The following is a 27,036-nucleotide window of genomic DNA, read 5'->3' as shown; positions in this document are numbered from 1 at the left end:
ACTCCAGTCAACCCCGCCGAATACCTCCGCCTGGGCAGGAAATGGAATTATTGTGCAGTATTGGCATGCCGATGGCCAATCTATCACAGGGCCGGCATGGGGACGGTGCATAAGGGGAGCCGCACTGTAGATCAGAGATGGGCCGCTGGGCCAGGGTTCAAAGGTAAACAGGAGAGACTTGAGCTAAAGAAAGAGGATCTGGCTCCTCGCAGGGGGCCGCGCCCAAACCAACCTCCATCACCCAGCCCTGGCTCACCCCTCGCCCCCCACGCCCCTGCCACCCAACAGGGGCTCCCCTCTACCCCCATAAAAGTGTTCAATCTCCTGTTTCTACAAGCCAGCCCTGTCTCCAACATGTTAGCTCTGAAAAATTGCTCTTTTTAAAGACATACTTCTGTTGAGAGGGTCAAAGTTCCAAAACAGTGTTGCTCTAGTCTATTGCAGCCTGAATTCAAGTGTGCCTCTTAACAATTATCAGACTGTGTAACACTTTGCAACTCTACAAGGGTGAAAATAGGTCAGGGATTTGATAGGGAATTTAATTTGGCACTATGGACAAGACTTGGTCTGTATGATGTAACAAGTGTCTCTTTTTCTCCATCAACTGCTGTTTTCCGTTTCTCAGTAAACTATTCCTTTAAAGCCACCCAGCTGCTAACTAGCCTATCTCTTCAGGATAAAAAAACGATACGTTAAAACAGTATCTGATGATGCTGCAGCTCATATTGCATAATAGCTCACGCCTCAATGTAAACGCGCACATCGTACCAGGAAATGAAAAGTCGACTGCGGATCTGCAAGCGATAGGATGGGAGTGGATCAGATGATTATATAAAAGTATAATGCGCCCGTGTCACCAACGGATGATCGAGATGGTATGTCTGGTATCACTTTAAATGTTCACAACTCTCAGGACGGCGTATTTCTCCCTGCCGCTTATTTCCTGCTTGACCTTGTGAACTCGTCCGTGTGACCCGGAAAAATCACTTCCAATTCTCATATTTTATTTTTATATGCCTGGGCTTGTTATGTATTACCCAGACAGGATGTGACATCACCGGGTCCAAACGGCAGGACGGGCTGTCTAGGATGTCCAGAACCCGGGCTGCTGTAGGATGCTGCCTCGCAGCGGGGTCCAGACAAGTGATGCTCGCTGGAGGATGCAGGAGAGAACCACGCAGGCGAGACAGAGGCACAGGAGACTGAGTGAGTCGCGTGCTGACTGAGCGCTTTTAAAAACCGGTCTACTTTCATCCACGCACAAGTTCAGATGCGACGCCACACTTTCCCCCTCTGTCTCACGCCGGTGATGCAGTAAACGAGAGGTGTTATGGAGACAAATAACGTCCATGGATGCCGCACTCTTTTGAGCCACGGACAGTGCTGTAATGTAAAGGGCGACAATATATGTACTGTAATTAGATCGAAAGGGAACATTGTCAATGTTCCGACCTCAGCTTGAATGGCAGGAGCAATCGGCAGAAAACAGAGGGGGGTTTACGAGACTCAGAACAGCTGAACAGCTTACCCTACTGTTCCGAGTGTACTATAAAGGTTATTGCGCATGTTGGAGCGATATTATGTGTTTTAAAAACGGAAATGTTTTCATATAAGAGATTGTATTGAAACCCTAAGGTTGCCTGATGAATTTACGAACTAGTGATAGGAAAATAAACACCCCGTGTTGGGATGAGTTGGTGCATCTCCTCCTTCGCGGGACAGCAGGATGCTCTGAGCCCGACTCTTTCGTGCGTCTACGCTCAAAGTACTGCAGTCAGTCACGTGGTGTTTGTTATTGTCCGCAGTCTTTTAACTGAGGTAGGCTACTGTAGTGTGTGGGGGGCGCTGTTTATTTCATAACGCTCTAGTGGAATATTCAGATGTATTGCTGCACAAATTATTGATCTATATTATCAATAAATCTATCAGGCCACGAATTTGATTGGATAATGAAGTGATATGCAGATCATATGAATAAATGTTCTTCAAATAGGCCTAAATATTTCATAATTTAAAAGTAGTTTGATTATTTACACGAATGTACCACTGGGCACAGACGTCAATTCAACATCTTGAATTGATATTAAACGTGGAAACATCGTTGATTCAACCACTGTGTGCCCAGTGGGTAGGCTATCCTATAGGGATTCCCTCATGATTTGCATGCATGGTATGGTATCCATTATTTAATTGAATATCTGGTATTTTATGGAATATTTTAACTAGGCTACTGATGCTGTGCGAATGGAGTAAAATATCAATTTCCATAACTGTACAATAATGCACATTGCCTCCTGCATACCACTGAATATGAATGTAGCCTATGTGTGTGATGCGTTCGTGCAGCGACCTATGGGATTAAGAGTGTGTATGACTCAAGCTGCTGTTGCCTGCTCGTCTGGAGTGATAGCTCTATTGTTCATGGCTTGCGTGTAGACAGGGTGCTTAATCTCCAGGTCGACTGTGGCAACTCGTGGCTCAGTTTGCCTACGTAGCTAGGAGGCCAGGCTGCCTGCTATGGAGTAGAGTGGAGGGGGACAGCCGGGCCAGGCCGGGCTGAGGGAGGCTAAGGGTGGTAATAGCACTAGTAGCTAAGCGCCTGGCCCTAGCATGGCCTATGGGGCCAGCAGTAATTAGCCAGGCAGGGCCAGCGAGCAGGGCCATATATTCAGGCTGCTGAAAGGTCCCGGGAGGGGGTCTATTGACGGCCGACAGGTGCAAGAGGGAGGAAGGCGTCAGGAGACAGGGGAATCGAAACTAGAGATGGGGTGAAGAGGGTACCGTCTCTGGCCCCTGGAGTCAGATAGCTCCACATACCCCCCCGTCCCCCCGTCCCTTGGGGGTCCGAAGCGAAAGCAAGTTCAAGAGCCTCTTCCTGCCCCTGCCACTTTGTGTGTGCATGTGCGTGTGTGTGGTGTGTTTGTGTGACATTGATTGAAAAGGTCAGGAAGATGTGTTATTGGGGGGGGGGATCAGGGTAGGGGGTGTTCCCCCAAATCCACCATGTATCCATTCATAGCATTCCAATACTCACCAAAACAAATGCTCCAATCCTAATGATTACAATCATTTGACATGATCTCACACATTGTTCCAGTTCCGTACATGATCAGGTTATTTTGATCTTTGCTATAATCCCCATTGAGTACATAACTTGAAGTTTGATGGTGAAGTTGAAAGGCTTATTAAGGCTACTCGTCTTGCTGGATTCTGCATTGAACAAAAGTACTGTATTGTTGCTGTGCAGTTTTTTTCTTCTCCCTGGCTGTTCTGCTTGAACTCCCTAATCCTGGTTACAGCCATTACAAATCCTGCTGTCTTGACGTGAGACTCCAGACAGGAGACTGGCTCTGCAACTTGGTTTCATTTAGCATTCCTTAGGGGTTTACGGGCAGGTGTTTAAAATTATGGGCAGGATTTTTATTGGGAACTTTAAAGGCATTTTCTTTTGCTTACCTCTCAATTAGACAAACACACACACTTACGCAACTTGCGCGTATACACACACACGTGCATGTTTTTTTTTTACTGTCTCTCAACAACTTAGCAAGCAAAGAGATAAAAATCCCTTGGCCCGCCGTCCCTCTCCTCTCTCGCTCTCTCTCTCCAGTCCCCCTATTAGGCCAGGTCAGTGTGTGATGTGGGTGGAAGGCAGGAAGGGATCTATGACCTGTAATTATGGGGGCTTAGCAGGAACAGTGGCTCTTTGGCGCTTGGCTCAAATCAAGGTGCAGCCTGAAGTCTGGGGAGGCTGGGCGGCCACTGCCCCTCTGCAGCCCTCTATTCTGCAGCCTGACCTGATTGCTGGCAGCCATGTCAAGTGGCAGCCTGGGAAATGTGAATCCCCCGATAAAGCGCAGAGCCCCTAAAAAGCCATGAAGCTCCTGTAATGAGGAAAGTGATGGGGTTTGGGTGTGCTGAGCACGCAGGCAGCAGGGACTCACCACGCATGTGTGTCTTTGTGTGTGTTTGGGTGTGTAGAAAGAAAGATAAAGTGGAAGTTTAATGTGTGTGTGTGTGCGTGCGCCTACGCATGCGTGGGTGTGTGTGAGAGCGAGAGGAAGTCAGAGTGTGTGTGTGTACTTACTTAAACTCCCCTTCGCTCCCTGTGGAGCATAAGGCCGCTACAAGCCCACACCATGTGTGTTTGTGTACATGCAGAGGCGGAGGATGGAGAGAGTGGATGTCAGAGTGCATACGCTTGACTCTTCTAATCCTGGATTTGGAAGGATCCACACATTTCCAACAATGTAAATCCGGTAGTTAGGTCAGCACCGCCACTGAGGTAGAGCTCAAATCTTCTCGGTTCACCCTCCAAGCCATGGAGACGTAATCATACTACACTACATACGAGAGGCATTGTTATGCCTCTCATGCACTGCCATGCCCCTTTCCTTTCTAAACTACGTTAATACCCATGTATACCCTAATTTCAAGACCCACATTACAGTAAATACACTAAATACAATAAATACATTCCTTCCTGAGAATAGTGATATAATTCCTGATATTGACGCCGGCGTTCCGCTTTAGAATGATTCCAGAGCTGCTGTAGCAGTTAAACGCATTCCTGGTTTTATGGAGGTCATTATTCCTGTTTCTTAATCACCACCTCGGCTTTTATAACCTCCCTGAGCCTCAGTGTGTGGCTGAAGGGAAGGAACCACATGTGGGCACAGACCAGGAAACACAGGCCCACAAGAATAGGCCCTCTCTCCCGGCCTCCCAGATCAAACAGTCTGGGCTCTGTAAGCTCAGTGGGCTGAACACAATAGGCAAAGGGCACAGTGAGAAGTGTTCTGCTGCATTTGATTGATGCCTATGAGAAGGGAAAGGGTACATTCTTTTATATGATCCTGCTGGGGGTGTCAAAGAGAGATTGCGAAAGTATTTATGTATAGATAGCTGAATTCCCCATGACACGCAATTGGCTGGTGCCCACATACTGCAGTCTTCATAAGTCACCTCACTGAACATTTACCCTGGTCGTATTAGTTACATCTTCAGGCTAAGAATATACACTACATGTCACATATAAGCAGTTAACATTTGATTGGGCGTTAATATATAAGTCTAGGATGGAGTGATGATGGTCTGTCTGTAGTTTGATGGATGAGTGGAATGAAAGAGAGCAGCAGCCCTACAGTGGCAGATTTGTGGGAAGCCAGCTCCATCCATCACTCTCTGGGGGAAAGGTGGAGAGATGATTGAGGGGGGTGATTAAACTGAGCGGATGTTTGTGGGAGCGGTGACGGTTGTGGTGATTCCTCCATAAATCCCAGCTAGTTAGACTCCAACAGTCTATTTTAAAGGGCATTAGCCTGGCTTGGTTGAATAGGATCTATAATTGCCTTACCTCCATAACTTGCTACATTTGCACACACTGTATATATATTTTCTGTTGTATTTTTTGACTTTATGTTTTTTTACCCCATATGTAACTCTGTGTTGTTGTTTTTATCGCACTGCTTTGCTTTATCTTGGCCAGGTCGCAGTTGTAAATGAGAACTTGTTCTCAACTGGCTTACCTGGTTAAATAAAGGTGAAATAAAAAAAAAATATATATATATAATGTGTGATCTGACGTGGTAGTAGGGGCTGATAGAGGCTCTTCTAGCGAACAGCTGTGCACTCTTAGCGACTAAATAAACCTTGCAGCCGGTTCGATGGGCGACATGCGCTGTCAGGGGCCGACGTGCTTGATGCCATAATTCACGGGGAAACAGCCATACTTGACGTTGAGAAGTGGGATGGGGGGAGAGTGAGGTAGTGGGGGCCAGTGTTTGTAGGGGAGAGGGGTAGAGAGACACCCCTCCGCTTGTTTACCCTGCTCCTGATGGTCCTCTGCCTGCTGCCAGGGCAATTATCACCTTGGAGGAATGTGGGACCTGCCTGTTAAATTCCCATTGACCCCGCTGGGGGAGGAGGTAAGGGGGTCGGACATCCCCCCGGGGGGGCTGCGTGTCGGGGGAGTGGGGTGGCTGGGTGGGAGAGGAGTAGGGATGGTGGTCCAGATCCAGGGGGGATTCCTAGATCTGTCAGTGCTTCTCTCCATCCTCCAGCTCCACATCAGCCCTCCAACCGACAAGGCAAACAGGATTTGCATCCATGGTGTATTTACAATGCAAATGGTTTCCCTCCCTCTTCATTTGATTTGGAGACATCCCAGGGCAGGCCTCACACCTTGTACATAGACAGACTATGGGCTCTATCTTTGGCTGGTGCTGAGGCACAAGTGTCAAATGCACGTTAGTTTGCAATTGCGTCATGTAAAAAATGGCGCACTGGCATTTTCCACCCCTTACACCAGGTTTGACAATTTACCTGTCTAACATCAGCTTGTTTGCGCTGAGGAGGGGGGGTGGAAATATTTGAGGTGTGTCCTTAAAAACATGCGCCAATATGCTAATTTCAGTAAGCGCAACTAGAGATATTTAATACCGACCAAAATATGGTCTTATTGGTAACGCAATTGGTTATGGCATGGATTTTGATAGCGGAGGCGCACACAGTAGCCTTATGCAGATCACCAAGGTTTTATTAAAATATCCCGAGCAGCAAAACAGTCTACAGACATTCCACTTTTTTATTCATATTGGACATTACTTTTGTCCAGCTTCTGTAAAAATGTTGGACTCGTTATGTGCGATGTCCATTGCGTGAAAGGTGTCAGTGACTGTAGGGAGCCTGTTTAGGAACATCAAGTTATTTAAAAAGACTGCCTATTCTTTTTATTTTATAATTTTCTCAAAAAATGCATCTTCCTATTTCGTCTGTTGGACCTAACTGTCAAATTGCAATTTGGTGCTGAATCCGCTTGTAGGCCGTGTAGCTCAGTTGGTAGAGCATGGCATTTGCAACTAAAATGTAAATGTACATTTGCCTTTCACGTGGCAAAGTCACTACTGGCCATATCAACGGCGATAGCTATATATATTTGGGGGCAGTATAACGGTGAGTGGATATTCCCCCTTTCATTTTTATTGGATCTTTTTCCAGCTCCTGTAAAAAGTTTGGATGTGCGTAAAACCCTCCATAGTCTATGTTATTTTAGGCCTAACCACGGGGAGCAATTATGGTACCTGTAACTGTATTTAGACATAGCCTATTTAAAACAAGTTGTTGTTTTGTTTTATTAGAATTGTATTAGAATTATTCACTATCTTTTTAGGTCTTATCAATAGTGAATTTAATCTTGCTTATTGACAGTGTTTGGCATGTCCATGGCTCAGACATCATGTATTTTATAGTAGGCCTTTTTCAGTGTGAATGCTATGTTTAACAATATCTTTCCATATTGAAGCCATGAAATTACTCAGAACAACGTGGACTGCAAACATGTTCAACAAATTTAGCAAATATGTGATAGGCCTACATTTTGTTATTTTGTTTCTGTAGGCTATTTAACAAACTAGGCCAGTGGTTCCCAAACTAGGGGACACGACCCCATGTGGGGTCACCTGATATGAAAATGGGGTCGTGGGAGAATTTCCAAAATCCTGGTTAAAAAAACATACTGTGATAATATCGTCTTTGTCTCTCAAAATCATTGTAATATGGTTAACCTTAAAAATCCAAATAAAATTATTCAAATCTAAAAGTAAAAATTCAACCAGAGAGCGCCCTTAGATTGTGGGAAAAGGCAGCACTTGACCGCTGCACTTGAATCATTCCCATTGTGAATGGCAAAGCGCTCTACGCTATGAAACCACGACTTTTGTTCGCTACATGTTGTGGGATACTATTCATGAGGACATACTGTTCTGTCTCACGATTCCCAAGCATGAAACGGCATAGGGGATGTTCAGTGTGCTGCGTGGCTATATTGACAAAAAACTGATTCCATGGAATCGAATTATGGGCTTTTGCACACATGGGCCTCAATCTATCACGGGATGGCGGGCAGGCCTCTGCACTCTCGTTATGAATGTGTCTCCCTCTGCCATATGGATGCATTGTATGATACACCCACTGAGCTATAATGGATACACCGAGAGCAACTGGAGGCAAAAGAGCTGATCGCAGAATTCGGAGATATGCAGCAGGTAACTTTGATTGTAAACTACATAGCGCCCGCCTGTCCAAATGGCTGTTGTTGTTGTTGGCTAATCACCACTGTCCGAAGCACGCACCAGTTAGCCTTGAGCTAGCCTCGAGCCAGGCCCATCTCCCGGCTATCTACCTCTCTGTCAACCGGACGGGACCTCCTAGTTTTGACATGGAGCCCCGCCGATCCATCACGACTGGTCTGCCGTCGTAATCGTCTGATGTGGTTTCAACAGGCTTCCCGTTGTGACGACCACGAAGATGCATCTGCTAGCCCCGGCCCGCTAGCACACGCAATCAACAGTCGTGCCTTCTGCTCGCCTGTGTTGTAGCAGCCTTACGAACTGCTCCTGGACTCACCTATTGCTGTTCACTGGACCTTATGATCACTCAGCAACACAGCTGATGCCTTTTGGACTGTTCCTTTACACGGTACCCCATCCTGTTTATCTGTTTAGCCTCAGCCCAAACTTTCGTTGCCATTACCAGTTGTTGTCTTAGCTCTCTCGAATAACACCTGTGATTGCGTTATGCCTCTCTCCCATGTCAATATGCCTTGCCTATTGCTGTTTGGGTAAGTTCTTATTGTACTATCCCGCTCAACCAGCCTGTCACGCTCTGGCTCCGGGACTTTGTATGTTGAGCCAGGGTGTGTTCGTTTTGTTGTGTTTTGGTTGGTTGTCTTTGGGTGTGTTGTCTTGGTTGTTCGTGTGACTCCCAATCAGTGGTAACGAGTGTGGGCGGCTGGGCAGCAGGCGGCTGCTACAGGACGTTTTGGAGAGGTGGTCACCGGGTGTTGGGAGGCAGAAGGCAGGTTGGCGAGGCCTGGAGGTAGAGCGGAACCAACTTCCCGTACTCAGGCATGGCAGCATGAGACGGGGCAGGTTCCGCGGTATGCGGAGCAGCGTACTGGGCCACGAGTGGTCCGGCACAGTCCTGTACGTCCTGTGCAAGCACCCCGCACGTGTCGTGCGAAGGGGGGGATGCAGCCAGGACGGAGTGTGCCGGCTCTATGCTCGAGGTCTCCAGTGCCTCTCCGCGGTCCCGGATATCCTGCTCCCGTATCGCGTGCTGTCATGTCGGTACGGGTTCACAGCCCTGTACGTCCTGTGCGGATGCCTCACGCAGAGTGTGTGAAGGTAGGCATCCAGCCAGGACGGGTGGTGGCCGCTCTTCGCTCCAGGTCTCCTATCCGTCTCCACAGTCCGGTGAGGCCTGTCCCAGCTCCACGCACTAAACCTACGGTGTGCGTCGCCAGCCCAGCCCGGCCTGTCCCTGCTCTACGCACAAAGCCTACGGTGTGCGTCGCCAGCCCAGCCCGGCCTGTTCCTGCTCCACGCACAGAGTCTACGGTGTGCGTCGACAGCCCTGCCCGGCCTGTTCCTGCTCTACGCACCAAGTCTACGGTGTGCGTCGACAGCCCTGCCCGGCCTGTTCCTGCTCTACGCACCAAGTCTACGGTGTGCGTCGACAGCCCTGCCCGGCCTGTTCCTGCTCTACGCACCAAGTCTACGGTGTACGTCGACAGCCCTGCCCGGCCTGTTCCTGCTCTACGCACCAAGTCTACGGTGTGCGCCGACAGCCCTGCCCGGCCTGTTCCTGCTCTACGCATCAAGTCTACGGTGTGCGTCGACAGCCCTGCCCGGCCTGTTCCTGCTCTACGCATCAAGTCTACGGTGTGCGTCGACAGCCCTGCCCGGCCTGTTCCTGCTCCACGCACGAAGCCTACGGGGTGCGTCGTCGGCCTGGTCCAGCCCGTTTCTGCTACTCGCACTCAAGCCAGGGGTGCGAGTCGTCAGCCTGGTTCAGCTCGTCCCTGCTATTCGCACCAAGCCAAGGGTGCGAGCCGTCAGCCTGATCCAGCCCATTCCTGCTACTCGCACCAAGCCAGGGATGCGAGTCGTCAGCCTGGTGAGGCCCGTCCGGCCCACGCATCAAGCCTAGGGTGCGTATCGTCAGCCAGGTCCGGTCCGTTTCTGCCTCACGCGCCAAGCCAGGGGTACGCGTCGTCAGTCCAGATCCTACCAGCTGGGTCGGATCAGACCGGGGCGCTACGGGGGATTGAGGAAGGGGTGGTGGTCAAGCCCGGAGCCGGAGCCGCCTCCGAGGAGCAACACCCACCCAGCCCTCCCCTGTTTGGGGGTTTTGAGGCGCGGTCGCAGTCCGCGCCTTTAGGGGGGGGGTACTGTCACGCTCTGGCTCCGGGACTTTGTATGTTGAGCCAGGGTATGTTCGTTTTGTTGTGTTTTGGTTGGTTGTCTTTGGGTGTGTTGTCTTGGTTGTTCGTGTGACTCCCAATCAGTGGTAACGAGTGTCAGCTGTCGGCTCGTTATCTCTGATTGGGAGCCATATTTAAACTGTGTGTTTTCACCTTGGGGTTGTGGGTTTTTGTTCCATGTTCTGTCAGTGTCACAGAGGACTTCACGTATCGTCATTTGTTTTGTTGTTTCGTGGTTGCTTTAATTTAATAAAGTCAACATGTTCGCTCAACACGCTGCGCCTTGGTCCGCTTCCTTAGACGATCGTGACACAGCCTCAGATAGCTTGTTTGTCCCACCCCCCATACACGCGGAGACCGGCTCAATCGGTGCCTCCAGTGATGCTATCTCTTTCATCGTTACCCAATGCTTAGGTTTACCTCCACTGTACTCTTATCCTTCCATATCCTTGTCTGTACATAATGCCCTGAATCTATTCTACAACTCCCAGAAATCTGCCCCTTTTATTCTCTGTACCCAACGCGCTAGAAGACCAGTTCTTAAAGCCTTTAGCCGTATCCTTATTCTATTCCTCCTCTGTTCCTCTGGTGATGTAGAGGTTAACCCAGGCCCTGTAACCCCCATTATCACTCCTACTCCCCAGGCGCTATCATTTGTTGACTTCTGTAACCGTAAAAGCCTTGGTTTCTTGCATGTTAACATCAGAAGCCTCCTCCCTAAGTTTGAGTTATTCACTGCACACTCTGCCAACCCTGAGGTTCTAGCAGTGTCTGATTCCTGGCTTAGGAAGGCCACCAAAAATTCAGAAATGTCCATCCCGAACTACAACATTTTCCGTCTAGATAGAACTGCCAAAGGGGGCGGATTTGCAATCTACTGTAGAGATGTCTGTGCCCAAACAGTTTGAGCTTCTACTTCTAAAAATCCACCTTTCCAGAAATAAGTATCTCACTGTTGCCGCTTGCTACAAAAAAGAAATTCAGAACTAAGAACAGATATAGCGCCTGGTTCACCCCAGACTTGACTGCCCTTGACCAGCACAAAAACATCCTGTGGCGTACTACATTAGCATCGAACAGCCCCCGCGATATGCAACTTTTCAGGGAAGTCAGGAACCAATATACACAATCAGTTAGGAAAGCAAAGGCTAGCTTTTTCAAACAGAATTTTTCATCCTGTAGCACTAACTCCAAAAAGTTTTGGGACACTGTAAAGTCTATGGAGAATAAGAGCACCTCCTCCCAGCTACCCACTGCACTGAGGCTAGGAAACACTGTCACCACCGATAAATCTACGATAATCGAGAATTTCAATAAGCATTTTGTTACGGCTGGCAATGCTTTCCACCTGGCTACCTCTACACCGGCCACTCTAAATGACACTCTAGATCCAAACTGTTACAGACCTATATCCATCCTGCCCTGCCTTTCAAAATTATTTGAAAGCCAAGTTAACAAACAGATCACCGACCATTTCGAATCCCACCGTACATTCTCCGCTATGCAATCTGGTTTCCGAGCTGGTCATGGGTGCACCTCAGCCACGCTCAAGTTCCTAAACTATATATTAACCGCGATCGATAAAAGACAGTACTGTGCAGCCATCTTCATCGACCTGGCCAAGGCTTTTGACTCTGTCAATCACCACATTCTTATTGGCAGACTAAATAGCCTTGGTTTCTCAAATGACTGCCTCGCCTGGTTCAACAACTACTTCTCAGATAGAGTTCAATGTGTCAAATCGGAGGGCCTGTTGTCTGGACCTCTGGCAGTCTCTATGGGGGTGCCACAGGGTTCAATTCTCGGGCCGACTATATTCTCTGTGTATATCAATGATGTCGCTCTTGCTGCTGGTGACTCTCAGATCCACCTCTACGCAGACGACACCATTTTGTATACATCTGGCCCTTCATTGGACACTGTGTCAACAAACCTCCAAACGAGCTTCAATGCCATACAACACTCCTTCCGTAGCCTCCAACTGCTCTTAAACGCTAGTAAAACTAAATGCATGCTCTTCAATCGTACGCTGCTTGCACCCGCCCGCCCGACTAGAATCACTACTCTCGGCGGGTCTGACTTAGAATATGTGGACAACTACAAATACCTAGGTGTCTGGTTAGACCGTAAACTCTCCTTCCAGACTCACATTAAGCATCTCCAATCCAAAGTTAAATCTAGAATCGGCTTCCTATTTCGCAACAAAGCCTCCTTCACTCATGCTGCTAAACATGCCCTCGTAAAACTGACTATCCTACCGATCCTTGACTTCGGCGATGTCATTTACAAAATAGCTTACAACACCCTACTCAGCAAATTGGATGTAGTCTATCACAGTGCCATCCGTTTTGTCACCAAAGCCCCATATACTACCCACCATTGTGACCTGTACGCTCTCGTTGGCTGGCCCGCACTACATATTCGTCGCCAAACCCACTGGCTCCAGGTCATCTATAAATCACTGCTAGGCAAATCCCCGCCTTATCTTAGCTCATTGGTCACCATAGCAACACCCACCCGTAGTATGCGTTCCAGCAGGTATATCTCACTGGTCATCCCCAAAGCCAACACCTCCTTTGGCCGCCATTCCTTCCAGTTCTCTGCTGCAAATGACTGGAACGAACTGCAAAAATCTCTGAGGCTGGAGACTCTTATCTCCCTCACTAACTTTAAGCATCAGTTGTCAGAGCAGCTTACCGATCCCTGCACCTGTACACAGCCCATCTGTAATTAGCCCACCCAACTACCTCATCCCCATATTGTTATTTACGTTGTTATTTATTTTGCTCATTTGCACCCCAGTATCTCTATTTGCACATCATCTTCTGCACATCTATCACTCCAGTGTTAATACTAAATTGTAATTATTTTGCACAATGGCCTATTTATTGCCTTACCTCCATAACTTACTACATTTGCACACACTGTATATAGATTTTCTATTGTGTTATAGACTGTACGTTTTGTTTATTCCATATTTAACTCTGTGTTGTTGTATTTTTTATCGTACTGCTTTGCTTTATCTTGGCCAGGTCGCAGTTGTAAATGAGAACTTGTTCTCAACTGGCTTACCTGGTTAAATAAAGGTTAAATAAATAAATAAAATAAAAATTGTCATGCTTCCCCAAACTGTTGCCACAAAGTTAGAAGCACAGAATCGTCTAGAATGTCATTGTATGCTGTAGCGTTAAGATTTCCCTTCACTGGAACTAAGGGGCCTAGCCCGAACCATGAAAAACAGCCCCAGACCATTATTCCTCCTCCACCAAACTTTACAGTTGGCACTATGCATTGGGGCAGGAAGCGTTCTACTGGCATCCGATGGTGAATCGTTATTCATCACTCCAGAGAACCGGTTTCCACTGTTCCAGAGTCCAATGGCGGCGAGCTTTACACCACTCCAGCTGACGCTTGGCATTGCGCATAGTAATCTTAGGCTTGTGTGCAGCTGCTCGGCCATGGAAACCCATTTCATGAAGCTCCCGACGAACAGTTATTGTGCTCTACGCGCTTCAGCACTGTCCTGTTCTGTGAGCTTGTGTGGCCTACCACTTTGCAGCGGAGCCATTGTTGCTCCTAGACGTTTCCACTTCACAATAACAGCACTTACAGTTGACTGGGGCAGCTCTAGAAGGGCAGAAATTTGACGAACTAACTTGTTGGAAAGGTGGCATCCTATGATGTTGCCACGTTGAAAGTCACTGAGCTCTTCAGTAAGGCCATTCTATTGCCAATGTTTGTCTATGGAGATTGCATGGCGGTGTGCTTGATTTTATACACCTGTCAGCAGCGGGTGTGGCTGAAATATCCGAATCCACAAATTTGAAGGGGTGTCCACATACTTTTCTATATATAGTGTATGTGGAGATATGGGATGACAATTATCTATTTCATACCGATCCTTGGTGGTTATCGAGGGGGAGTGTTGGAAATATTTTTCGAATTGAGAGAGGAACTGTTGTCATTTGCAATGAATGTAAAAAACTGACTTTGTTGACTTTCTGTTTAATGAAAATAAAATGTTTCTCCTTGCCAGTGCATTCGGAAAGTATTCAGACCCCTTCCCCTTTTCCACATTTTGTTATCTTACAGCCTTATTCTAAAATTGATTAAATGAAAACTTTTCCTCATCACTCTACAGACAATACTGTTTAATGACAAAGCGAAAACAGGTTTTTAGAAAAATCTTTGCTAATTTATCAAAAATAAAAAAACAGAAATACCTGAAAGACCTGAAAATAGCTGCGCAGCAACGCTCCCCATCCAACCTGACAGAGCTTGAGAGGATCTGCAGAGAAGAATGTTAGAACCTCCCCAAATACAGGTGTGCCAAGCTTGTAGCGTCGTACCCAAGAAGACTTGAGCCTGTAATCGCTGCCAAAGGTGCTTCAACAAAGTACTGAGTAAAGGGTCTGACAACCTATGTAAATGTGATATATATTTTTTTGTTTTATACATTTGCAAAAATTTCTAAAAAAAATGTTTTTGCTTTGTCATTATGGGGTATTGTGTGTAGATTGATGAGGGAAAAAAACAATTTATCAATTTTAGAATAAGGCTGTAACGTAACAAAATGTGGAAAACGTCAAGGGATCTGAATACTTTCTGAATTCACTGTAACAGACAGCATGCAGGGGAAATACAAAATAATTATACAGATGAGTGACCGAATCAGTGAAATCCATTTAACTGTTATCCTGGCTCAGTTGACATACCGGTAAGTGAAATAAAACAGCTGATAGAGCTGTCATGTGACCGAATGCTGCAGACAAAGCATTCACGGGTCACTATGGAGGAGTTTTGGTTCTCCCTCCGAGCATTAAAACTCTTGGTACACTGATTCAGTGCTGTCGTCTGCATTAAAAAACAAATATTGATCCAGGTTAGATGTGACCGGAAAGATGACGTGCGCATTGTCGACCACGCCCCCTGACTGTGAGAAGCACTGATAGGACATGCTGTCACGGTTTACTAAGCCAGAACCCAGAAGCAGACCAGGACAAGGTAAGTGGTGTCAAAGGTGAGTGTTTATTTAACTGATCCACGGTGATGTTGAATAATCCAGGGAACAGAGCGGGCGGCGTGGATGAGTTGTAGAGGTTGCAGTGGTTGGTCCAATGATGGCTCGGCAGCCGCCGACCATCAGGCAGAGGTTGGGTGAAGGTTCCGGACGAGTGACTGTAGGGAGAACAAAACGGAGGTAAGCATACAACAAGCAAACAAGGTGCAAAACAACAAAACTACTGCTCTAAGCTCTAGGACTGATCCGCTGATAAACATACTGTTCATGGCTAACGATCCGGCAGGGAATGGATGTCAGGTCAGAGCTTATGAAGGTGATGATCAGGGCCAGGTGTGCAGATTGCTGATGGAATGCAGGTGTGGAAATCAGGAGAGCTCCCGCCTAGCAACGTAGCCCGGCAACCAGGCAGGGAGCGTTCCAGAACCCTCGGGAAACTGGAGATCCCGAGCAGAAAAACTAATACACAGACAGGAACCGACTCAGACTGCCGGAATCGTTACACATGCATCAAGCACACCCATCTCATTAGTGGCGGTGAGATAAGAGAAATGATGTCAGACTAATTAGCAATTGACTGTCATAGCCCCACATTAAAAATATATGATGTTGAGTTGAGAATAAAATCAGAAATACTGTTAGAAGGTTTTACAATTGACTGCCAAAGCCCCAAATAAAATGGGAAACATTGGCTGTAGGGTCTAGCCTCGACACACCTGCAACTTATTTATTGATCAAAACCCAGCCCTTTCGTGCCACCACCAGCTACTGTGCCCATAATTCTGGTTGTGAAAGTAGCAAAAATCTTACTGACACCCTCCAACCGATAGTGCTACTAGGGCTAAGATTTACATTTTTATATTCTCTTCCACAGCTATTAAGTGGTCTGCTCAAGATGCTGTGCAGCTAAATATAAGGTACAATTATGAGAAAAACATCAATCTTTCTAGTCATGATGATAGACAGTGTTGACTGATAGCTAGGCATGCTTTAGCTTGTTGCTCAGTTTGAGGCCAGTGAAAGTGGTCATACTAAAGTATCTCTCCTCATCTAACCTCAGTTCTCCTCTAGACCAGCCACTGCGCTCTGCTGTGCTGTGTCCTGAGCACTCTGTGTTAAGCTGGGTCATTCATTAACTCTGCTATGAGGGCAGCCACCCTTGAACACGAAGCCTAAACACATTGTGACAAACCAGAGTATCCCCGCAGTGTCATCACATCACCTCGCCACTTTCCATTAGTGCCAGTCCAACATCACCTCTCCTTTAAGACCACAGAGGGGCCTCACATAGTAGACCTGGTCTCCACCCACTGCCCTGTCCCTGTGCAGTAGGGTGAAGTTAACCCTAGGCACTGATCTAAGGTCACTTTTGTGTGTCTCTCTCTAATGGTTAAGGTTAGGATTTGGGGATAGTAAGCTGATCCTAGATCTGTGCTTTTCGGGCTACTACCAGGAGCTGTCCCGGAGTCCCTCTGTTTTCATGATTTATTTACAGGCAGGCAGCCAACACCCACCCTGTCTTATGAGGACCCCAGTCCATAAACATAGGAGTGACAGTCGAGTATGGGACCCTCATGGATTCAGTCAAGCCCCCCGCCCCACCTACTTGCCAGGAGGTGAACTTCACCGTTGTCATGGAAACACACTTTCCCCCTTCCCTAAGGCCCCTCCCACAGTTGTGGCTCTCTCTGCTCTCCTCAAACTGCACAATAATGGCCGTGGGCTGAGGAGCTTTTTAGTAACTCAGCATGTAGTGTACAGTACAGTACAGTACAGTAGCCTACAGTGACTCTACAACCAGGAATGCATTAGTCCCAAGGACTTTCTATATAATGAATGATTTCTTTAAGTGCTTTCTGCCTTTAAAATCAGGTCAGCTGTGGTTTGATTAAATCTGTTTACAGTATATTCAGTTTTGCTTCCTTATGCATGTTTTTCTGGTGGTTCAGAATAGCAGAAGTTACCGTAGCAAAAGCATTCTGGTTATTTTGCTGTGGTTGAAGATTAATAGAAGCAGACATACTACTTCTAAAGCCTCATACTGTTCTCTAACTGGTCTGTCTGATAGCCTGACTGGAGAGATTGGCTCCGCACACTTCTGTCTGCCTGTGTGTGCACACTGCACACTCACTAGACTAGAGCACTCATCCACACACTCACACACACCCATTCACATGAGCTCACACATGACTACACACACACACAATCACAACAAACCCAGGCACTCTGACCAGCCACACACGCATGCACGCTCACAATGGAATAATAGAGCGAGAGGGATTGCATGGAAGATGACTAACAGGGAAATCTTAAGGTTACTTGCGTAACCCCGGTTCTCTGATATAATGAGTGAGATATATCACATGTGGAGGTTCGCTAGGACCTCCTACTCTCTCTGAAGTACATATCAAAAGCGTCTATTGGAGACAGACAGGTAGAGTGGCGAATGAGGTGAGACCCTCAATTCCATAAAAGGAGCCAGTCTCCCACCATCTGGTTATCAGATATCAGAGAACTGGGTTTACACAAGTAACCTTAAATTCTCTTTTAATTTTATGTTTCGATATCTCATATGTGGGGATATGGCCAACTCAGAAATTGGCGTGCTCAGCTCAAATGTTTGTAGTGACAAAGGGTCTTTGGGTACCGGGTTCAAAAGGCAAATACTTAAAGAAAGGAAAAACCTGCACTCACTGAAATATTTTTGTAAGTTTTAATGTATTTTGTTTAGCAGCAGAGGTCAGAACAAACGGATGCGTTTCTGCGGCAGCCTTCATCAGCGTTTCATATCAGCTAACTCCCATATCGCAAAACATGCTCTTCGAAGCCAGGCAAGTCCCAACATCAGTCCCAACATTAGTCCTGAAACTAAGTATGCACCGAAAAGGTGCAGAGACAACCCAATAGGGAAAAACCTCATAACAAAGTGATGGGAAGCTCAATACAAGGCGCATTCAAGCTCAGTATAATGAGATATGCCACAAAAACAGTGGCTAAAAGACCTCTACCTCTGTAGTAGAGGGCTCGTCCAGGCCCCTCCGAAGGCTGTCACTATCGCCATTATAAATCAATATAATGGTCCCCATGGATATCTTCGAAGAGAGAAGGGTCCACCCTCTTCTGAGGGTGGTTGCCCAATGAGCGAAGAGCATGACACCCTTGGCCGAGCTGTCCTATAATCCAAGTAGATGAGGACCGCACGTATTGGACAACAACGGGGACGCCATTCTAGGGAAGGCGACACGCAAAAAGGCAAAGGTTCCAATTTAGGACAATGGGAAAAAGTCGACCCGGGCCAAGGATGGGGTTAGGTACATTAACCTGAAAAACCCCTGGGCATACTGCGGGCGCAAACCATGGCTGGTAGAGCACAGTCCACTTAGGAACTCCAAGGGCAGCAGAAAAGCGAAAGATGGAGGAATATTACATCTCCACACTTTTCAGCGGCTAGTAGATGCTGCGAAAGGATCTGAAGAACAATAGACATGTCCCTGGACGAGCTAAAGGCTTAGAGACTGGGCGTAAGCGACGTGCCCCCCTTAGAGATGACACAACAATTATGGTAAACGGTATAGCTGTCGGGGCCTTGGCAGGCCGAGAATGAGGCTAAAGGACCTTAACAGCGATGAACCTTCTGTCCGTACAAAAGATCCTGCAAGGAGCATGGGACCATGGAGAACAGAGTGTACGAAGGAACAATCTGTATAGTCACACCACTTCTCCACTGTAAAACAGAGAGCATGCATTGGGGTTGGCACTCTTTTCCAAGTGTGTATAAGTCCTGCATGATGATAGCTGTCAGGACTGGTTGTAAGCAGGGTTGTAACTGCCGACTGGAGAATCACTGGTCATCGAGGGGCTCTAAGATGAGGAGGGAAACCATACGGCATTGCCCAATTTTTCCTGGGTGTGTCAGATCTCCCACCCCAAATGCCGTGGTCACCGTGTTTTGGGATGGGGCCTCCCTGGGACTTCATAGGGTCGTTGCTTCTAACAGGCTTTAGCAAGTCAGTCTGGATAGATGCCGGAAGTGGGCTCTCTCGGGACAGAGTAGCCAGCGCCATGACGTAAGACATCAGGCAATATAGCAAAAGGCCATAGGCATGAGGAAAAAGGGCCACAGTTGATGGCAAAAGACAAATTGCTGTCCTGCTCTGTGTGTCGGGGGCTGACATGCTGACTTCTGCCACTGGATGAAAACCTGAGAAGGCGCGGGGGGAGAGCCTGAGGGAGGGAGGCATGTGGGTGCAACAAAAAGTCAGACAAAAAGTCAGACTGCACAGAGAATAGGGTTTTGTCTTAACGCAGCCCTGCCTTCCCACTGCTGCGAATCTCAGAGAGGGGAAGGAGGAGCAGCCATTAAAACCATAGAGAGAGGTTAGGGCAGAGAGCCGTAGGCCCTGCACTCTATCCTCCTCAGCCGCAAGGGCTGCGCCCTAGGTTGGCCGACCCTTCTTACCTCCCTTAGCGTAAGACTGCTTCCCTACAGGTTTGGCCTGGTTCAGGGGCCTAGCCTGAGTTTTGTCAGACTGCTGCGTCGCCGGGATCTTCAGTCCACCAAGGCCAGCTTGTTGCCCCCTCCCAGCTGTGAGGCTGGGGCGAGATGCAGAAACCAACGGGCTGCCACGGGGCAATTAGTGAGCAATTAGCCTGCACTTAGCCTGGCCATGGCTAAGGAAAAGTCATGGCTCCTAGTTGCGTATAAGACACATGCTAAGGAGAGTTACTTTGGTGTGCTGTATTCATTTATGTTGCTACATAGGCTATTTATTACAACAGTATGAGTGTTTTCCTGTTAGGAGGCAGGGTCCCTCTCTTCCTTCGTTCCCACTCTCCATCCATCCCTCCTCCAGAAGGTCCATGTGGTGTGTCGTCTCTGGTCCGCTGCCCAGGCACAATGGGAAGACGAGGCCTGACCCATTCATTGTGCTGCTCTTAAAGGAAACCACCAGTCAATGTAGGCTCAATGAGGCGTCACCGTTTTGTAAGGTCTGATAAAGTGCGGACTAAACCGTCTGGGATCTGGGCTGGTCCACCCGGTGTTGTGTCCTCCATTATGAAGGGGAGCAGTTGTGTGTGTTGTGAATGTAGGTCTGTGTAATGCTTGGTTAGTGCTGAACACAGGGAGGGGGACTAGGGAGGGCCTGGGCGTTGGGACCATTGAGGACTGGTTTAAGATGTCACCCCAGTGTTTGGAGCTGCTGTCCGCTGTCGTTAATTGTGACGAGGGATGATTGGGCGGCTCCTTAAGACTGGAGGACTGGAGTTTTTTTGAGGGACCGGATTGGTATCTTTTGTGTTGAAGATTTTCAGATGATGTCAAGATAAGAGGAATGTCAAGATGATCAGAATCGTTAGGATGTGTAGAATCTCCCAGCGACTGTTTTGTCCTCTTCTTTTGAATGACTTCCACATGCAAAATGTTGCCGTATTAAGAATGCATAACTTTGCAATACAAATTTTCCCTGTCGTTAAAGGAAAATTACCAGTCACGCCTAGTTTTTCCGCGCTTTTCAAGTGACACTTCAAAAGATGCTTCCTGGCCCAACTTAGCATTTCCCAGAACCCTCTTGGGATGAGATGGAACAAATGGGACGATGATCCGGAGATCAAATTCATTAAGCTAAGCATGGCCAGTAAGAAAGAGACAAAGATGGAGGGTCTTGGGAGTGCCATGTCTCTTGTCTAAAGTGGTTAGGGGCCCCGTGTAGGCGTTGGGGTCTCCAGAGGCTGCTTGGGTAATTATCAGCCCGGGCTGCACGTGTGAGAGGAAGAGTGTGTGTAGAAGTCTGGCTGGCTGGCTAGTACTGGCTGTTTGCATTCTCACTGCACCATGTCAATGGACTGCCCAAAGCGAAGTGGGGAGGGCTGTCCTGTAAACTGGATCCTATATCCCCCTATATATACCGCCCTCTTCCCTATACCCTAAACAGAGAGAGAGGGGGCTTCTGAGGAGGAGAGGAGACATCTTTGACATGTCTACTGGAGCCCGTCAGGACAAAAGACCATTTCCTGCTCCTCCATGTGGAAAATGTCTGGGAGAGGAGGAGGAGGAGGAGGAGGAGGGAGGAGACAATTAGTGGGATTTGCTAATCACCAGGGCAACACTCATTTAATTGACATGTGAAATGTTGTTCAATCTAACAAGTCGATAGGCAATATGACAATGGGCTGGCAATCAGGACAGGAAAGCCAGGGGATTTTGACAGCTGATTGCTGAGGGAAATGTCTTTGTCTTTCTTAGAGCTGGTGTGTTTGTATGTGTGTGTGTTTGATGGGGTGGGGGGAGACCCAGGGGGATTAAACACCATTATGCCTTTAACCCTTTTAGACAAATAAACACAGAGCAGCACACTCTCAGCTTTAGTAAGAGAGTTGTTTGTGTGTTTGTGTATGCGCTTGTTTTCCCCCCTCCTCTAAACTAGTGAAAAACAGCTATTTGTCATTGTATTACCACAATAAAGATGACCCTGACAATTCCAGACAAGAAAAGGAGTACTCCAGCAACAACAAAAAACCCAGATGAAAAAAAGTAAGCCCCTTTCGCTTTGACAGATATCAATAAGTATTTATGTTATAGAAAAAACAGCAGCACCATATTGTAAAGTCTGGAGTGAAAGCATGGAGTGGTGGCTTTAGAGACCAGGCAATCCACAACCTATTACAATACTTTTATTTACCAGTCATTCATTCAAAAAGCACATTGAACAGGTTCTATACAAACTCAGTACACTAAAATACCAACCCCTAACACTGGAATAATCCAAAACGCTAATAAACAGGTATTTCATCAATACAAATGATGTCACTCTATAATAAATCATTCTCAATAGTTTTCATATCAATGGCCTCAACATTACTGGGCATGTGTGTACCTGCTGGATAACTTGTGGACACGGCCGGCGCATGCTTTCCTAATCAGTCCACAAACAATCCAAGGTGGTGAGTAGGTCGGCGATACAATGTAACTTAACTTAACTAAAAAGATTAAACGTTGTTCTCACGTCTGATCTTGATCTTACCATGGGACATATTTTGCTAATATGCTTGTGCACCAGTGGAGTCTGCTGAGGGGAGGACAGCTCATAATAATAGCTGGAACGTAGTGAATGGAATAGCATCAAACACATAGAAACCATGGAAACCATGTGTTTGATGTATTTGATACCATTCCACCTATTCCGCTCCAGCCATTATCAAGAGCCCATGCTCCCCAATTAAGGTGCCACCAACTTCCTGTGTTGTACGCGCTAGCAACGTGAACAAACATTTGCAATATGTGTTTGGCAAAAAATGAGGGGATAGCAATGGAGTGAAATGTCCGACGTGACAAAAAACAATCTGAAAAAAGTTGAAAGTACTTATTCACACTCAGCCATGACCTTTTATCACAAATTTACAGGAGAGAGTATTGTTGACAAAGTACATGAAAAACCTATGGTGCCAACATACGTAAGGAAATAAGGAGAGGTATATTTCTGTTAAGAATATGCTTTGTTTCTATTTCAGAATCTCTCTATTTCCTTTACCTCCTGGTTTGAGAATGACCCCCTCACCTGGCTTGTGACTCTTAAACTGGATATCACTCCTGAGAGTTGGCTCAGGGACAGACTACTCCTGTTCAACCACAGGTAAGTCCCCACTCATACATCAGCCTCATCTTAGAAGTGTTTGTCCATGTTTGTGTGCATGTGTGTATACAGCTATGTGTGTTATATTGGAGCAGGGCAATCCTCCACCTATCCCACATATAATCAAACTGCCATTATCAGAGGTGACCTCCTAATACTTAAACCTAGAATCTGAGATCAACGTAGATGTATCCTAGTCTGAGTATTACAGAGTGTAAGTCTGCCTTTCTATTCTATCTATCTCTGTGATCTGGGCCAAGAGAGGTTTGTGCGCTGAGGATGATTCATCAGCTGGCTGCTCCTCTTCTAATCTCCAGAGTCACGCTCACTCACTCTCTCTCTCACACACTGGCATAGTAACCCCCTGTCCCTCTCCGTGCTTCCCTCCCTCTCTGTCTGTCTCGCGTGCTGCCGAGGCACTATCTACTACCAGAGTTCAGATGTTGCTCTATTTGTACCAGGGAACGCCATCCCACCCCCTGCCACACACACAAGGATGTGTGCATGCACAGGCAAGCAAGCATGCAAACACATACACACATACACACACCTCCCTGCCATGCATGCCACACCCCGGCCAGACAGACAGCTTGGCTCCTGGCCAATAATCACAGCTGGATCGGATGCTTTAAATGTGTGTGTGGCGATGGGGGGTGGGGAGGGGGCCGTGTCTGGCGCACCGGATTGGTCCACTAGTACAGGTTGGGCCAGGGAGGACTGTGATTGGATAGAGGGTAGCGTGCAGGATTAACTGCGCTGTCTAGCATGGCCTCCCCGAGCGCTGCCTGACAGTTCTGCATATTGGATGGGTTACAGCTTATGAGCCGTGTGTGTGTGTGTGTCTGTGTGTGTCTGTGTGTGTATCTGTGTGTGTGTCTGTGTGTGTGTGTGTCTGTGAGTGTGTGTGTCAGTGCAGGTTATCTGTGCGAGATAACTCTATCATCTATGAGCAAATCTGCACAGTCTCGATTCCCCAACGTGATCACGGAATGCATTTGCCTGGCCCAGACAAATCGTTACATTTTTAATGGCGGTTCCGAGTTGGAATCACCAATCAATTCTCTGGCTTCGGCACTTTAGATTTGTGTGACTGTCCAGTGGTATCACGGCTGCAATACAAACAATGATTAGGAATATTATTGATGAGAGCAGTGCGCTAGAGTAGGCTAAAGAGGAACTTGTGATTATGTTTTGGCACTAAGATGATAGAAGGTACTGACAATGAAATCGGTTTGCATGTGCTTCATGTTTACTAGAGGCAGGATAAAACACTACGTAAGAGGTTTGGTTCAATTTCCCCCAATCGTCCGTTATTTGGAGTATAATAACACTGGAGCTTGATGCAGCTGCCATTATCAGAGAGCAGCAGGAGAGCGTGTGTGTGTGTGTGTGTGTGTGTGTGTGTGTGTGTGTGTGTGTGTGTGTCTCTAATGTATGGACACTTACCTGTGTGTATGGTGGTGGCCCGATTTAACCTTGTCCTTCCCAATCCTTCTCCATCTGACTCTCACCTCAGCCTCCCTCCTGACAGCAGGCTGCTGAGGTACAGTCAGAGTGCTGCTGAAGCTGGAATAGGTGGCGTGCTGGTTACCATGACAGAGCCCTGGGGTAATCACAGTTACAGCACTGTAATTACAGCTGTCACTGCCATCCACTGTAATTGATGCAAGTGCAGGGCTGCGCCGCCACCAGAGAGGGCTTACCCTACACGCAACACACTATGACAAACACATTAGCAAAGAGGCACGCAGGTACCCTACACACACCACACCAGACACGTCCTGCCAAAACACACACACACACACACACAGTAGCACCACACACGGCAGCACCAGAGCGGACCCCGACGGCCGTCTTCATCCCACCTGCCTGAAGGTCAAAAGATTCCCTGCCTGGCTGGCATCTCAATCATTAGCGCTTAGCTTAGCTTAGCTTAGGACAACCATCTGGCTCAGCAACTCTCCCTCCTTCCCTCCTTACTATCTCTCTCTCATACTCGCTTAGTTTTAATGTGTGTTAGCAGTCAGCAGCGTTGCAGTCTTAGCCATGATGCTAACGTGGCTCCCTGTCTCTCGGCCTCTACTGGTTGGTGGGTACTGCTAGTGCTGTGTGTGTTCACAGATGGCAGAGGGAGGGTGGAGGGTGTGTGTGTGTGTGGTGATGGAGAGCGCTTTCGGAAGCCCCAGACAGCTCGGGCGTCTCTCAGGCAAGGAGGTCCGTCTGCGGGCATCTGGACTGGCACCCCATCGCTGCTTCTCCATGAGAGCGCCACTTCTTGACACTATTGCCAAGATGGTGGAGAGTGAACACTGTAGCAGCTCTCTCTCTCTCTCTCTTCGAAAACAATGACTACTTCCGTACCCTCGGATGTGTTTTTCAACATCCAATTCAATGTTTTGTTCTGATATATGATTAGTGGCAAGTGACAACACTAAATAGGTTTATAAATGAAAGGAACCAGAGCAATGTTGAGCCATGGAAAAAGCACAGTCATGTCCACAAGCTATTGTATGTGTTTGATATCAACTTTGATATGAGTTGAACTTTAGGCTTGTAGAATAACTTTGAAGATAATTAGAACTAAACAGACAACTTTGTTTTTGAAGCCAGTCTGAACGATAGCTTGGTTCTCTTTGTTGGTTGGTTATTGATCTGAGACTGGAGGTCGGCTATGATTGGCTAGAGAGCCCTTTAGAAGGCTCTGTGGTATTTAATGCTGTATGGTTGTCATGGTTACGGAGGGTCAACATAAAGAAGCTCTTCCATGTCATATACTGTAGACTCATACATATTTTCCAGAATGTCCACCCCCATGTCTCTCTCATCTCTGGCTATGTTTTTGTTCTTGTGGTTTCCCACCCCCATTAATATGAGATTGTACACTCTTAGAAATAAAAGCTATATCTAGAAATTTAAAGGGTTCTTCGGCTGTCCCCATAGAAGCACCCTTTGAATAACCATTTTTGGTTGCAAGTAAAACCCGTTTGGGTTCCATGTAGAACCCTTTCTACAGAGGGTAGGGTTCTTCCTAGAACCAAAAAGGGTTCTCCTACTGGGACAGCCGAAGAACCCTTTTGGAACCCTTTTTTCTAAGAGTGTAGACAATTAAATGAGAATTCATCATGTCTGCTGCAAAGAGACCGTTGATGGTCTTTTGTTTGAGTGGCAGGGTAGGAGGACATGGATTTTGACATGGGAACTGATGAGAACAATTTAGTTTTGTGTGAATCGTCCTTCGTCTAATCGCCTTACGCACACACACATTTGTTTTACTATCCTTGTGGGGACCAAACAATTGATTCCCATTCAAAATCCTATTTTCCCTAACCCCTAACCCTAACCCTAAACTAACCTTAACCCTAACTATAACCCTTACCTAAACCCTAACCTTAACCCCAAAACCCTTACCCCAACACTAAACCTAACCCTAACTCCTAACCCTAACCCCAATTGTAACCCTATCCCCAAACCTAACCCTTAAGCCTAATAAAGCCTTTTTCCTTGTGGAGACCGGCGATATGTTCCCACTTGTCCCAATTTTCCTTGTTTTACTATCCTTAAGAGGACTTTTGGTCCCCACAAGGATAGTAAAACCAAACCACACACACACACACAGAGAGACTTGAAGTATCACTGGGACTACTCCAATGAGTGGTAGTGATTTGGCCAGTGGGCACAAAGGGCGGCAGCAGACCCAGCTATTTGTGTTCTGTGACAGGCATGGCACAGCTTTAGGGAACCAGGGAGTCCAAACTCCACAGAGTTGACAAACTCATCTGTTCCAGAGCATCACATGGAGCGTGTTGTGGAGGTGTTGGTATGTTCTGGTTATATTAGTGGGAGGCTGACATACCAAACCACTTCAGTTCCTACTGTGCTTCGGGCCTCAATAAACTATTTAGGAAAAGAGGCTGTTGCCATGGTTATCAGCCATTTTCTCATCAGTGTATGTAGGCCATTCAGCTTTATTTATTCCCATTAAACCCATGCCTTCTGTAGGAACCAACTGTTACAGAGCACAGACCAATTGTTCTCCCAACAGAATGCCCAGTAATTTCCCCCTTTTTTGTAACCTGTTTGACAAAAATCATTACAACCAAAGATCTCGGGCTCGCAGTTTT

The 27,036-nt window shown here is 47.1% G+C and overlaps 1 long non-coding RNA gene across 1 annotated transcript in view; it reads left to right on the top strand.

Annotated features, from left to right (window-relative positions):
- The first annotated feature begins 802 nt into the window (after positions 1 to 802).
- Positions 803 to 27,036, top strand: part of LOC121543112 — a 123,003-nt gene continuing 96,769 nt past the window's right edge. The window contains exons 1-2 of the long non-coding RNA XR_005995986.2: positions 803 to 1,206; positions 22,794 to 22,915. This is a non-coding gene — a long non-coding RNA (uncharacterized LOC121543112). The remainder of the gene's footprint in view (positions 1,207 to 22,793; positions 22,916 to 27,036) is intronic.

Source organism: Coregonus clupeaformis, chromosome 3, assembly GCF_020615455.1.
Source record: "Coregonus clupeaformis isolate EN_2021a chromosome 3, ASM2061545v1, whole genome shotgun sequence".
Taxonomy (NCBI): Eukaryota; Metazoa; Chordata; class Actinopteri; order Salmoniformes; family Salmonidae; genus Coregonus; species Coregonus clupeaformis.
Note: the sequence above shows the minus strand (reverse complement) of the source record. Positions and strands in the feature narration are given on the sequence as shown.